Genomic DNA, 15,704 nt, shown 5'->3' with positions numbered 1-15,704 from the left:
GTGTCACTGGGCAGCTCTCGGCTGTGCTTCCCTTTGTAGTTTGTAATAGTTTGCAAGCCCTGCCACATCTGACGAGTGTCGGAGCCGGTGTAATATGATTCGATCCTGTATTGACACTTTGCCTATTTGATGGTTCATCGGAAGACATAGCGGGATTTCTTATAAGCTTCCGGGTTAGAGTCCCGCTCCTGGAAAGCGGCAGCTGTACCCTTTAGCTCAGTGCAAATGTTGCCTATAATCCATGGCTTCTGGTTGGGGTATGTACGTACAGTCACTGTAGGGACGATGTCCTCGATGCACTTATTAATAAAGCCAGTGACTGATGTGGTGTACTCCTCAATGCTCGGAACATATTCCAGTCTGTGCTAGCAAAACAGTCCTGTAGGTGGAGGATGTCCTCCGGATGTTGTCAAAATGACTGTGTAAGTCTATGGAAGGGGGTGAGAACCATGAGCCTCCTAAGTTTTGTATTGAAGTCAATGTACCCAGAGGAGGACGGAAACTGGCTACACCATGGTGCAACCCTACAGAGTGCTGTTGAGGCTACTGTAGACCTTCATTGCAAAACAGTGTGTTTTAATCGATTATTTGGTGACGTGAATATATTTAGTATAATTTTATCTAAAAAGGTCCTCCCCTTCCTCCTCTGAGGAGCCTCCACTGGTGTGCAATAATAGGGTTTAATATGATTTTTGAATGACTACCTAATTTCTGTACCCCACACAATTATCTGCAAGGTAGGTCAGTCAAGCAGTGAATTTCAAACACCTATTCCACCACTAAGACCTGGGAGGTTTTCCAATGCCTCTCAAAAACAAGGGCACCTATTGGTAGATGGGTAAAAATAAAACAAAAGCAGACATTGAATATCCCTTTGAGAAAAGTGAAGTTCTTAATTACACTTTGGATGATGTATCAATACTCCCAGTCACTACAAAGATACAGGCGTCCTTCCTAACTCAGTTGCTGGAAAGGAAGGAAACCGCTAAGGGCCAATGGTGACTTTAAAACAGTTACAGAGTTGAATGGCTATGTTAGGAGAAAACTGAGGATGGATCAACATTGTAGTTACTCCACAATACTAACCTAATTGACAGATTGAAAAGAAGGAAGTCTGTACAGAATACATATATTCTAAAATGTGCATCCTGTTTGCAACAAGGCACTAATGTAATACTGCAAAAAAAATTGCTAAGCAATTTACTTTTTGTCCTGAATACAAAGTGTTATGTTTGGGCAAATCCAATACAACACATGACTGAGTACCACTCTCCATATTTTCAAGCATAGTGGTGGCTACATCATGTTATGGGTATTCTTGTAATCATTAAGGACTGGGGAGTTTTTCAGGATAAAAAAATACGGAATGGAGCTAAGCACAGGGAAATTCCTAGAGGAAAACCTGGTTTGTTCTGCTTTCCAACAGACACTGGGAGATTACTTCACCTTTCAGCAGGACAATAACCTAAAGCACAAGGCCAAATCTATACTGGAGTTGCTTACCAAGAAGACAGTGAATGTTCTTGAGTGGCCAAGGGACAGTTTTGACTTAAATCTACTTGAAAAGCTATGGCAACAACTGAAAATGGTTGTCTAGCAATGATCAACAACCAATTTGACAGAGCTTGAACATTTCTGAAAAGAATAAAGGGCAAATGTTGCACAATCCATTTGTGGAAAGCTCTTAGAGACTTACCCAGAAAATAATCACAGATGTAATCACTGTCAAAGGTGTTCTACAAAACATTCACTGAGTGGTGTAAATACTTATGTAAATTAGATATTTCTGTATTTCATTTTCAATACATTTGTTACAATTTTTAAAAACATATTTTCACTTTGTCATTGTGGGGTATTGTGTGTAGATTGGTGAGAATAAATAAAAAAATATCAATTTTTAATTCAGGCTGTCAAACAACAAAGTGTGGAATAAGTCAAGGGGTATGAATACTTTCTGAAGGCACTTTATATACAACAACTTGAAGGTGTTATTTCTACAATTTTTTAAAACATATTTTCACTTTGTCATTGTGGGGTATTGTGTGTAGATTGGTGAGAATAAAAAAAAGAATTATCCATTTTTAATTCAGGCTGTCAAACAACAAAGTGTGGAATAAGTCAAGGGGTATGAATACTTTCTGAAGGCACTTTTTATACAACAACTTGAAGGTGTTATTTCTATAAAAAGACAATATGCTGCTGTATTCTGATTTCAATTAGTGGGGTATACATTCATTGTCACGCCCTGACCTTAGAGATCCTTTTTATTCTCTATTTTGGTTAGGTCAGGGTGTGACTAGGGTGGGTACTCTAGTTTTGTATTTCTATGTTGGCCTGATATGGTTCCCAATCAGAGGCAGCTGTATCTCGTTGTCTCTGATTGGGGATCATATTTAGGCAGCCTTTTCCCACCTGTTGTTTGTGGGATCTTATTTTGAGTCAGTGCATGTTGCACCGCTGTCGTCACGGTTTGTTGGTTGTTTCTTTTTCCCTTGTTAGTTGTAAAGTTTCACTAAAATAAAATGTGGAACTCAAAGCATGCTGCACCTTGGTCCTTCTCTACACACAATCATGACATTCATTATTTTGAGATTTGTACTTGCAACCTCTTAGTTGTGAGTGCATCAATGTTTCTGCAGTGCCACCAGCTTCATACTTATTCACATTATATAGCATATTTGGGGGCATGGTCAAATATATCCCATGCAGCCTTGTTTACAAGTTGGAACACTGGAATGTGATATGTAATCTACACCTCGATAAGGTTAATAGAAATCCTCATTGTTTTCTTTAATGATTTTCAATTTGAGTGTCATTATTTCTATATGCCTATAGCCTACACTTTCTCATTTTGTACTTCTAATGCGAGTAGGACGAGTGTGGCTTCGTGACAATGTCATGGAAAGAGCAGGTGTTCCTAAAGTTTTGTACACTCAGTGTATGATCATTTGTTTTGAGTGTATTTTTAAGTCCAAAGTGTAGGAATTGTAACGACTGTCTTCAGGTAGAGAGGACCAAAACGCAGCAGGAATGTGGATGCTCAGCTTGAATATTTATTTTAAATAAAGTGAACACCAAAACGAAGAACGACCCTTCTAAACAAAACACCACCCCGAACCACATAAAACAAATACCCTCTGCCACATCCTGACCAAACTACAATCACAAATAACCCCTATACTGGTCAGGACGTGACAGGAATACAGGTGAATTCAATTACTAACACAGACATGGTAGCATAGGAGGAAGATTGAAACGCTTTGAACCAAAGAGGTTGTGAGTTCAAATCCCAGGTAACGACATGTTGAATCATAATTACTGTATGTATAAACCTATACAATGTAGTCATGGAAGTTGAAAGCACTGTGTGTCTATTATAACAACTAATTTTAGTTTTCAAAATGTGAAATCTCATGTGAAAATTTGAATCGACATGTGAAAGGTTGTGTGATCACGTGAAAATCCACATGTGAAATATCATCACGTGAAGTGTTCCAAAACGCATGGTTTCACATCCTACAGTGTTTCTGAGTTGAGCATGCCATGCAAGATTTCAAATGACCAGGTATCTCTGGAGCTTTTTCTCCATCTCTATGTATACATATTGTATGTCAGCTAACTGTAGAGGATAATGAATGTGGTTCAGGTGGTTCTTTTGAAATGTGTGATATGAAATCAATCCCTCCAAACTGTTTTACAATATGGAATTCATAAGGACGTGGGATAAATTATTCAGAGTCTCAATTTTATATATTCAGAATGTTTGTAAATAATTCAAGGTATCTTGAAAATGTGAAAATACCTCAGTTTGTGTGGTTACCATGAATATTTATAGACCCTTTTAATTCAGAAATTGAAAATTTAACACACTGTAGCGCACAAATACATTTTTAATTAGTATGTCATGTAAGTAAGCCAAGAACCACATCATAATTTTACTGTTTGAAACTGTTGAAAAATTTTATTTTCTGAAGAGGAGAATTCAATCCCATATCCCCATTGTAATAAAGATTGTAATTAATAATAATGGACCTGATTTATATTTTGCAGTAGGTAAGTTGTAAATGCTGAAACGTTGGTTTACCAGTGCTGCTCCCACTTCAATCAACCACATGATGGAAATTGTAGAGCCATTCTTCCACAGGGAGAATTTTCCCATCGGTCATAACATAGTTAAACTGTTCACCTAGCCATTGGCTACCCACATCAAAGGAAAATACAATATACAGGAAAACAGTCAGAGTTGAGATGGAGCGGTTGCTATAGCAACCAATCCTACTTCTGGTAGATTTTCTCATACTGGACTGGAATTACATGTTTTACATTACTGAAATGTCCAGTTTTTCTATGTTTTGTACCATTGTAAATATTGTGCTCAATATTTTTGTTAAATATTAACAACAAAGGCATCGCTCATGCTCCAAAGTGTCTTGTGACAAAATACAGAAAATATGTTGAAAAAGCATTTAATGGTACTGTTTTCATTATACACTGAGTGTACAAAACATTAGGAACATCTGCTCTTTCCATTACATAGACTGACCAGGTGAATCCAGGTGAAAGCTATGATCCCTTATTGATGTCACTTGTCAAATTCACCTCAATCAGATGGGGAGGAGACAGGTTAAAGAAGGATTTTTAAGCCTTAAGACAATTGAGACATGGATTGTGTATGTGTGCCCTTCAGACACAACTTGGCACTATTGTAGGAAGCATTGGAGCCAACATGGGGCAGCATCCCTGTGGAACGCTTCCGACACCTTGTAGAGTCCATGTCCCGACAAATTGAGCTGTTCTGAGGGCAGAAGGTGTCCCTAATGTTTTGTCCAGTCAGTGTATCTGTGCATGAAACCATTAAGCTATAACCTTAAGAAATACTTGGACCCAAAAGTAGGCTAGTAGTACATATCAGTCATAAATCCCAGTGTACTGAACTTGAAATATATATATTTCATTAGCCTCTACGGATGGCTCACTCCGACAACATCAATGTTTGAACAGAATGTTTTCATGCATACATGAATATGAAAATGAGTTTATTTCCACCAATTTTTCATATTTGATTTTTTTTAATCAGAGATTATAGTTTATGGGTTCCCTCGTGTGTGTCAAATATTACCGTTCTCAGATTTTTTTATGAATAGATTTAAAAAAAAATGAAATGCTATATTTCCATTGTTTTGCTGGAATTAAATGTTTGTATCCTGTATATTTGACTGTGCTAGGTGGTTGTTTCACCTAGCTATCTTAAGATGAATGCACTTACTGTGCGTCGCTCAGGATAAGAGTATCTGCTAAATGACTCAAATGTCAAATGTACATGTATTTCATACAGATCATATTACTGTGTTTCATTTTTTTCTTCACATTTTTATTTATTGATGTCAGATATGTATCATTTGTACATTTCTTTATTACAAATGTAGTTATTTGTTACATTAGACCGTGTAAAACCTAGTACTACTTATTTATCTGAGAGTGAGGTGGATATACAGTATAGCATTTAGCAAAAAAACATCATTACAGTATTTGTCTCTCTTAAATGAAACCATCAAGTGACACACCAATCTATTTCAGAATTTCTTTAAACAATAAAAGGTAATTTACCAACATTTCTGAAAATGGAAATACAGCGTTTTGGAATGAAACTCTTCATATGTCCCTGAGGCAGTCCCAAGAGAGCAGATGATTTTGCATTGCCATGCTACAGGACGACTACAACATCAAATATTCACCACAGCACTCGGAATAGGAGTCATCCATGAAAGTATGAGATTTATAATTAAGCAGTACGGATTAAAGCAGGGATGGAGCTTAATCAACAGCAGGATGAGTTGATAAGCGTTAAATCACCAAGACACGAATGATGAAAACTCCTGATCAGGAGAAGGCCCCGCAATGCATCACTCCTCAAGAATGAGGTCAACCATTTTGAGTCATAGAATGTTTCCTCACAGTCAAGTGAGTCAATTAAATATGCCATTGTGCCATCTGTAGAAAAACATTTCATTTGACACATTCCTTACACACTGTAGAGTTCATTGTATACTATTCTATAGCCTGATGCTATGTTGCTGCTCGACTCACATAGAATGTTATTCACCAAGCTGATGGACCTTGCTTTGTCATGTTTTTTCTCTAACAACATTCGTGAAATGGTATGTGAAGCACAATGTTTTCCAACGTCAAGGCGATGTGAATGTACTGTAAGTGCATTCATTATTCATGACCTGACGTTGGAACATTGGAAAGATTTTAACTTTCCAGAGCATCAGACGTCTGCTTCCTGTGCAACAATATGCCTCTTGCAGACCTAATAAAGTAAGGATGGAATATATTTAGCCTACCAGGATGCTACATGTGTGAATATGAAACAGTATAGCTTAGTATGTATTTACATTTGACCTTTGGCTGTCATTGCATTGTCTTCCTGTAGCTTTGTTCCACTTTGTGTTTCAATTCCATAATCCAACACAATTAAATCACAATGCAGCTGTTAGCCTACATTTGCAGAAGTGGACACATGGGACAAAGGAGTTTGCATAATATATTCCCAATAATGGCATGAGTGTATTGCAGTAAGGGAAAGAGAGATCAGGAGAAGAAGCCTACATGCTCTACTCTGCTCTACTCAAGCCCTGGCACTACTTAGCGCCCTTGATATGTCTGGTGAGCTGACAACAATCCTGTTTGGAGTCCTGATGATCACTGTGACCAAATGGTGAGTCTTGGGGGGGGGGGACATCAACACAGTTATGCAACACCGAGATCCTTGCAATTGCACAAGTGTCAGTTTGAACATTACTCACAGGGACACAATGAGGCTAATTAATCTACATGTAAGTACATTGTTTTTCAAAACTTCCAGCTCTATACATCAGCTATTAATATTCACTATGATTCACTGTGCAAACCATCTCTTGAGCTATGGCACCTAATTATTTCAACAGTTGATTTTTGTTATTGCCTCTGCTTGTAAGCTACCAACGGAAAGCTTTAGTTATTGGCTGTGTTAGAGTACATTGTGACGATGTCATTCATTCTTCTTTGGTTGTCGATTTTGTAAAGCACCATGGATTTAGCCTGTATGTTTCATGTTTACCATCTGTACAAGATGTATGCTCTGTGAATCTGCCACCTGGTGGTGGTATCAGCCTATTTACCGTGGGATGACTGGGTTATTGTTACATTAACATAGATCCGTTCATAATGTTAACATGCATTAAGCAGCCTATGATAACTCAACAAAGCATGGAATCACACAAATCGTGGGAGGCAATAACGGTATATCTGCATGATTACCGTGCTCCTTACCATGCATCCTTTCTGCTCATTCTATGGCACTCTATGTCGCCTTCCAACCACTGTTGCATAGTCAGCTTCACAATGAAAATGCTCAAATCCATCTTAAATTGACTGACAGAACATAACGTTAAGCGCTTTCATTTTTTTCTTCACGTCAAAAGAACTTCAAATACTGAAAGGAACGTATGCAAGTGTATCATACCCTCTATTCTTCCGAGGTGAAGAGGTTTAAGATCCCTATTCATAGAGAGGGTGAGGAGGTTTAACAAACTGTGTGGAATATGCAACTATTTAAAGTCTGCAGATGTGGGTTTAGTTTAGGTAAAGAATGGTTTATCGGCAATTGCTGGCTTCAGAAGTGTAGAATGCTATCACTCTCACGTTGTAATGTCCATGGAGTGGTTGGTTCAGGAGAGGTGCTGAGTGGACTACTAAATACATGGAGCCACACTAATGGCTGAATGCCACTTAGGGGACAGGAAATGGTGTTAGGAGGGGAAGGCACTGGTGAAGGATAGCTAATACCATTACATCTATGTTGCAAAGTCATTGACGATGATCCAGGCCTTTTAATCAGTCACTCTGCAGGACAATACGTGTCAAATGCTGCCTACCCTCCAGACTTTCAGGGTAATATAATGTATGTCGAAGCTTCCAGTTTTAAATTGAAAAAGGGTAGAAATAGTAACGCTGGTTTTGTTCTTATGCACCAATTGGAGAAATCAGTCGGAAGATTGGTTTAGAACAGCTATTATAGAGATTCAAAGTGAACAGTCGTGTCAGACAGTAACAGGTCTGTGTGGAGAGGCCTTGAGGAATTGTTGCTGCACACACAGGCCACATTCAAGCTGGTACTGGATTAGCTTTGAGGCTGAGCAAAAAGCGAGAGAATTGAAATGCAAATGAGAAGCGGCTTACTGAGAGAGAGCATTCACTCTACCAGCGTCTCTTCCATTAACTGGTACCGTGTTTCAGAATTTGTTCTTTCTTCAACCATATTTAATTTCAGATCTATTCACAGTTAGTCATTCACTTTCTGTCATCGAAGTCAATTGGTAAATTACCTTGTCTCACGCTTGTCTGCAATGTGTAATGAGACAAACAAGTACTTGACTTTTGACTTTGTGTAGCATGACCTTGTTGATCATATTCCCAATACCATAATCACCCAAATGCACAATCTATCCTTCCTCACATTCTTCCATATCTTCTCCACTCAATAAAATGCCTTCTGACAGCAAGACCCCATCCACTGCAACCCTACTTAACCTCAACTCCAAAAGACTAATAATAGTCTTGACAAATCAACAATAACAGAGATAATGTTTTCTTCATCCAGAGTTCTAGGGTTTGTTTGGCCATGGCCGTCCCATGAGCTGTACATGAATCCAAAGAAAATGGCGAAAAATGAGGAACTGAGTCATCTCCCCTTCAAAAGAATGCTTCCTGCACACCCCAGCACTGTGAAATCTCTAGCTGCAGGCATGAGGTTGACTTCAAAGTGCCCAACTGTGAATTTACTTTGATCTGTTTTCAGATTTGTAGTGAAGAGGAAAGGTTGTGAATTGTTATTTTAACACATTTATGTTTTTCTGCGATATAACCATTTGTTTGTTTTGCTGGAATATACTCTATTTTTATGATGATTCAGTATAGCAAACGAAAAGGGTTTTCTTACCAATTACTGAGGTTGTCTACATGCATTGGTTTTCCACTGCACCACTCTTTCATACCACTGGAGAGTAAATACATAATGTATCAGAACTGGAATGAATTACTCTACATGTGTATTTAATTATTTGTTATTTAAATGCTTGTTTTCTGTGTATTTGAGTATTTTCAAATAATGTGGCCTGAATGAACTACTTCTATTAGAAGTATTTGAAAGTATTTTTAAATAATTTCCTATAAATAGCCTATTTGAAACTATTTTCAAATACTTATTTCAAATAATATTTTAAAACGCTTGAGTTAAATGCATAGGATGGTATTTATGAGTCAGTGTATTTGAGCATTTTCAAAAACTTTCCAAGTGTATTTCCAAATACATTCCAATATTCAACTACAAATTCAACAAAAAAAATCTCAAACTTACTTTCAAATGTCTTTGAAAGTATTGAAATACCCTAAATACACTGAACGAAAATATAAACACAACATGCAACAATTTCAACGATTTTACTGAGTTACAGTTCATATAAGGAAATCAGTCACTTGAAATAAATTCATTAGGCCCTAATCTATGGATTTCACATGACTGGGCAGGGAGGGCATACAGTGGATTGCGAAGTATTCCCCTCCCTTTCAATTTTCCTTATTTTGTTGCCATACAACCTGTAATAAAAAAATTGTAGAGCCACCTTTTGCAGGATTTACACCTGCAAGTCTCTTGGGGTATGTCTCTATAAGCTTGGCACATCTAGCCACTGAGATTTTTGCCCATTCTTCAAGGCAAAACTGCTTCAGCTCTTTCAAGTTGGATGGGTTCCGCTGGTATACAGCAATACAGCAATACCACAGATTCTCAATTGGATTGAGGTCTGGGCTTTGATTAGGCCATTCCAATACATTTAAATGTTTTCCCTTAAACCACTCAAGTGTTGCTTTAGCAGTATGCTTACGGTCATTGTCCTGCTGGAAGGTGAACCTCCGTCCCAGTCTCAAATCTCTGGAAGACTGAAACAGATTTCCCTGTATTTAGCGCCATCCATCATTCCTTCAATTCTGACCAGTTTTCCAGTCCCTGCCAATGAAAAACATCCCCACAGCATGATACTGCCACCACCATGCTTCACTGTGGGGATGGTGTTCTCGAGGTGATGAGAGGTGTTGGGTTTGTGCCAAACATAGCTTTTTCCTTGATGGCCAAAAAGCTCAATTTTAGACCTGAGTCTGACCAGAGTACCTTCTTCCATATGTTTGGGGAGTCTCCCACATGCCTTTTGGTGAACACCAAACGTGTTTGCTTATTTCTTTCTTTCAGCAATGGCTTTTTTTCTGGCCACTCTTCCGTAAAGCCCAGCTCTGTGGAGTGTATGGCTTAAAGTGGTCCTATGGACAGACACTCCAATCTCTGCTGTGGAGCTTTGCAGCTCTTTCAGGGTTATCTTTGGTCTCTTTGTTGCCTCTCTGATTAATGCCCTCCTTGCCTGGTTTGTGAGTTTTGGTGGGCGTCCCTCTCTTGGCAGGTTTGTTGTGGTGCCAGATTCTTTTCATTTTTTAATAACGAATTTAATGGTGCTCCGTGGGATGTTCAAAGTTTCCGATATTTTTTTATAACCCAACCTTGATCTGTACTTCTCCACAACTTTGACCCTGACCTGTTTGGAGAGCTCCTTGGTCTTCATGGTGCCGCTTGCTTGGTGGTACCCCTTGCTTAGTGGTGTTGCAGACTCTAGGGCCTTTCAGAACAGGTGAATATATACTGAGATCATGTGACACTTAGATTGCACACTGGTGGACTTTATTTGGGGTGGCAGGTAGCCTAGTGGTTAGAGTGTTAGACTAGTAATTGCAAGATCAAATCCCTGAGCTGACAAGGCAAAAATCTGTCGCTCTTCCCCTGAACAAGGCAGTTAACCCACTGTTCCTAGGCCGTCATTGAAAATAAGAAATTGTTCTTAACTGACTTGCCTAGTTAAATTCAAAAATCCACCCTGAGCAACTACCCTCCCTTGACTAATTATGTGACTTCTGAAGGTAATTGGTTACACCAGATCTTATTTAGGGGCTTCATAGCAAAGGGGTGAATACATATACACACACTAATATTATGTTTAGATTTTTTTTGAATTTTTTTAATCAAGTAATTTTTTTCATTTCACTTCACCAATTTCAACTATTATGTGTATGTCTATTACATGAAATCCAAATAAAAATCCATTTAAATTACAGGTTGTAATGCAATAAAATTGGAAAAACGCCAAGGGGGATGAATACTTTTGCAAGTCACTGTAGGCCCATCCAGTGGGGAGCCAAGACCACCCGCTGGGAGCCAGGTCCAGCCGATCAGAACGAGTTTTTCCCCACAAAAGCTCTTTACTACAGACAGAAATACTCCTCAGTGTCATCAGCTGTCAGGGTGGCTGATCTTAGCTGAATATGGAGGTCCTGGGCTGGCGTGGTATCATGTGGTCTGTGGTTGAGCAGCCGGTTGGACGTACTGCCAAATTCTCTAAAATTACATTGGAGGTGGCTTATGGTAGAGAAATTAACATTAAATTCTCTGGCAACAGTTCTGGTGGACATTCCTGCAGTCAGCATACCAATTGCACGCTCCCTCAAAACTTGAGACAGCTGTGGCATTGTGTTGTCTGACAAAACTGCATATTTTAGAGTGGCCTTTTATTGTCCCCATCACAAGGTGCACCTGTATATTGATCATGCTGTTCAATCAGCTTCTTGATATGCCACACCTGTCAGGTGAATGAATTATCTTGGCAAAGGAGAAATGCTCACTAACGGGGATGTAAATACATTTGTGCACAGATTTTGAGACAAATATGCTTTTTGTGCGTATGGAACATTTCTGGGATCTTTTATTTCAGCTCAGGAAACATGGGATCAACACTTTTCCATTTATATTTTTGTTCAATATAGTATTTGAACTCAGGTACTGTATGTTAGGTACAGTATATGAATCAACTACAGATCCTTTGATCTCTATGAGCAATGCATTTGTCAAAGTCAAGGCATATTTTAATATACTATAGATAAAAATGTATTGTATATTAAAGTGTATTGTATTATGTTACAACAGTGTTCTACCTTTCTGTAATTTCCGTCTTGCTCAGATGGTGTCAGTCCCACTTAAAGTACAGTTATTAGGTAGGCCTAGTTATTTACTTATTATGTACATACACACTACATAGTGTAGTAGACTATGTAAGGGATATTCAGTGATACCTTCTGGAAACAAAGCTTGTATTATAAGGAGGATGGGATCCACCCAAATCGTTTGGGTTCCTGGATTCTTTCACAGCATTATAAGGCTGCGTTGAGACAATGACTTATCAATGACCCAAGCCCAACTCATTTAATCCCTACAATTGTGCCACTGGGCTGTCATAATACTTCAGCAAATATACATTATCCCAGGGGCGCTGGAAGACAAAATGTAAGTAACCTAATTTATGTCCCTCTTACTGCCCTGAATGCCTCTGCTGATCCTTCAGCTATTGTATGCAGTAATCATATGCCTATGAACCAGAGTTATACTGTTAGCACTGAGGTGGTGTGCAGCTCACCCTGCACTAAGATAAATAACCTGAGCATGTCTACCTCTGCTAAGCTTTCCAATAAAGAAAGAAAAACAATCAAGCATCCCAGATGTCTTGTTAAAAAATAGCCCACGTTAACAAATGTATCTTAAGAAACAAGGTTCACGAAACCAATAATTTGCTAGTAACAGATGACATTCATATTCTGACAAACTCTGAAACTCACTTAGATAATACCTTTGATGATACAGTGGTAGCAATACATAGCAATACATAGAAAAGACAGAAATGCTAAAGGTGGAGTTGTGGCTGTTTACATTCAGAACCACATTCCTGTAAAGCTTAGAGAGGATCTCATGTTAAATAATGTTGAAATAATATGGCTACAGGTTCATCTGCCTCACCTAAAGCCCATTCTGGTGAGAAGCAGCTATAGACCACCAAGTGCTAACAGTCAGTATCTGGATAACATGTGTGAAATGCTTGATAATGTATGTGATATCAATAGAGAGGTATGTTTTCTGGGTTATTTAAATAACTAGTGCCTGCAACCTGGTTCGGGTTATCAATCAGCCTACCAGGATAGTTACAAACAGCACAGGAATGAAATCATCTACATGTATTGATCACATATTTACTCATGCTGCAGAAATCTGTTTGAAAGCAGTATCCAAATCTATCAAATCTATCGGTGTAGACCTTACAGTGAAACGCTTACTTACAGGCTCTAATCAATAGTGCAAAAAAGGTATTAGGTGAACAATAGGTAAGTAAAGAAATAAAAACAACAGTAAAAAGACAGTGAAAAATAACAGTAGTGAGGCTATATACAGTAGCGAGGCTATAAAAGTAGCGAGGCTATATACAGACACCGGTTAGTAGGGCTGATTGAGGTAGTACGTACATGTAGATATGGTTAAAGTGACTATGCATATATGATGAACAGAGAGTAGCAGTAGCGTAAAAGAGGGGGTGGTGGGTGGCGGGACACAATGCAGATAGCCCGGTTAGCCAATGTGCGGGAGCACTGGTTGGTCGGGTCAATTGAGGTAGTATGTACAGGAATGTATAGTTAAAGTGACTATGCATATATGATAAACAGACAGTAGCAGCAGCGTAAAAGAGGGGTTGGGGGGGGCACACAATGCAAATTGTCCGGGTAGCCATTTGATTACGTGTTCAGGAGTCTTATGGCTTGGGGGTAAAAACTGTTGAGAAGCCTTTTTGTCCTAGACTTGGCACTCCGGTACCGCTTTCCATGCGGTAGCAGAGAGAACAGTCTATGACTGGGGTGGCTGGGGTCTTTGACAATTTTTAGGGCCTTCCTCTGACACCGCCTGGTATAGAGGTCCTGGATGGCAGGCAGCTTAGCCCCAGTGATGTACTGGGCCGTACGCACTACCCTCTGTAGTGCTTTGCGGTCAGAGGCCGAGCAATTGCCGTACCAGGCAGTGATGCAACCAGTCAGGATGCTCTCGATGTTGCAGCTGTAGAACCTTTTGAGGATCTCAGGACCCATGCCAAATCTTTTTAGTTTCCTGAGGGGGAATAGGCTTTGTTGTGCCTTCTTCACGACTGTCTTAGTGTGTTTGGACCATTCTAGTTTGTTGGTGATGTGGACACCAAGGAACTTGAAGCTCTCAACCTGCTCCACTACAGCCTTGTCGATGAGAATGGGGGCGTGCTCGGTCTTCCTTTTCCTGTAGTCCACAATCATCTCCTTAGTCTTGGTTACGTTGAGGGATAGGTTGTTATTCTTGCACCACCCGGCCAGGTCTCTGACCTCCTCCCTATAGGCTGTCTTGTCGTTATTGGTGATCAGGCCTACCACTGTTGTGTCGTCTGCAAACTTAATGATGGTGTTGGAGTTGTGCCTGGCCATGCAGTCGTGGGTGAACAAGGAGTACAGGAGGGGACTGAGCACACACCCCTGGGGGGCTCCAGTGTTGAGGATCAGCATGGCAGATGTGTTGCTACCTACCCTCACCACCTGGGGGCGGCCCGTCAGGAAGTCCAGGATCCAGTTGCAGAGGGAGGTGTTTAGTCCCAGGATCCTTAGCTTAGTGATGAGCTTTGAGAGCACTATGGTGTTGAACGCTGAGCTGTAGTCAATGAATAGCATTCTCACATGGGTGTTCCTTTTGTCCAGGTGGGAAAGGGCAGTGTGGAGTGCAATAGAGATTGCATCATCTGTGGATCTGTTTGGGCGGTATGCAAATTGAAGTGGGTCTAGGGTTTCTGGGATCACAATATAGTAGCCATATCTCGGAAAACCAAAGTTCCAAAGGCTGGGCCTAATATAGTGTACAAGAGATCATACAATAAGTTTTGTAGCAATTCCTGTGTTGTTGATGTAAAGTATATTTGTTTGTCCATGGTGTGTAATGACCAGACACTGCACTTGACACGTTTATGAAATTGCTTATCCAAGTTACTAATAAGCATACACCCACTAAGAAAATGATTGTAACAACTGTTAAATCCCCATGGATTGATAAGGAATTGAAAAACTGTATGGTTGAGGGATGAGGCAAAATAAATGGCAAATTGGTCTGGCTGTATAACCGATTGGCAAACGTACTGCAAATTGAGAAATCATGTGACTAAACTGAATAAAAAGAAGAAGAAACTACACTATGAAACAAAAATAAATGACATAAAGAATGAGAGTAAAAAGCTTTGGATCACCTTAAATTAAATTTTGGGGGAAAAAAGCAAACTCCGCTACATCATTCATTGAATCAGATGGTTAATTTATCACAAAACCCACTGATGTTTCCAACTACTTTAATGATTTTTTCATTGGCAAGATTAGCAAAATTAGGTATGACATGCCAGCAACAAACGCTGACACTACACATCCAAGTATATCTGACCAAATTATCAAAGACAAGCATTATAATTTTGAATTCCGTAATGTAAGTGTGGAAGAGCTGAAAAAAATATTGTTGTCTATCAACAATGACAAGCCACTGGGGTCTGACAACTTCGGTGGAAAATTTCTGAGGATAAAAGCGAATGCTATTGCCACTCCTATTTGCCATATTTTCAATTTAAGTCTCTTAGAAAGTGTGTGCCCTCAAGCCTGGAGGGAAGCAAAAATTATTCCCCTACCTAAGGATAGTAAAGCCCCATTTACCGGCTCAAATAGCCGACCAATCAGCCTGTCACCAACCCTTT

Source organism: Salmo salar, chromosome ssa21, assembly GCF_905237065.1.
Source record: "Salmo salar chromosome ssa21, Ssal_v3.1, whole genome shotgun sequence".
Lineage (NCBI taxonomy): Eukaryota > Metazoa > Chordata > Actinopteri > Salmoniformes > Salmonidae > Salmo > Salmo salar.
Note: the sequence above shows the minus strand (reverse complement) of the source record.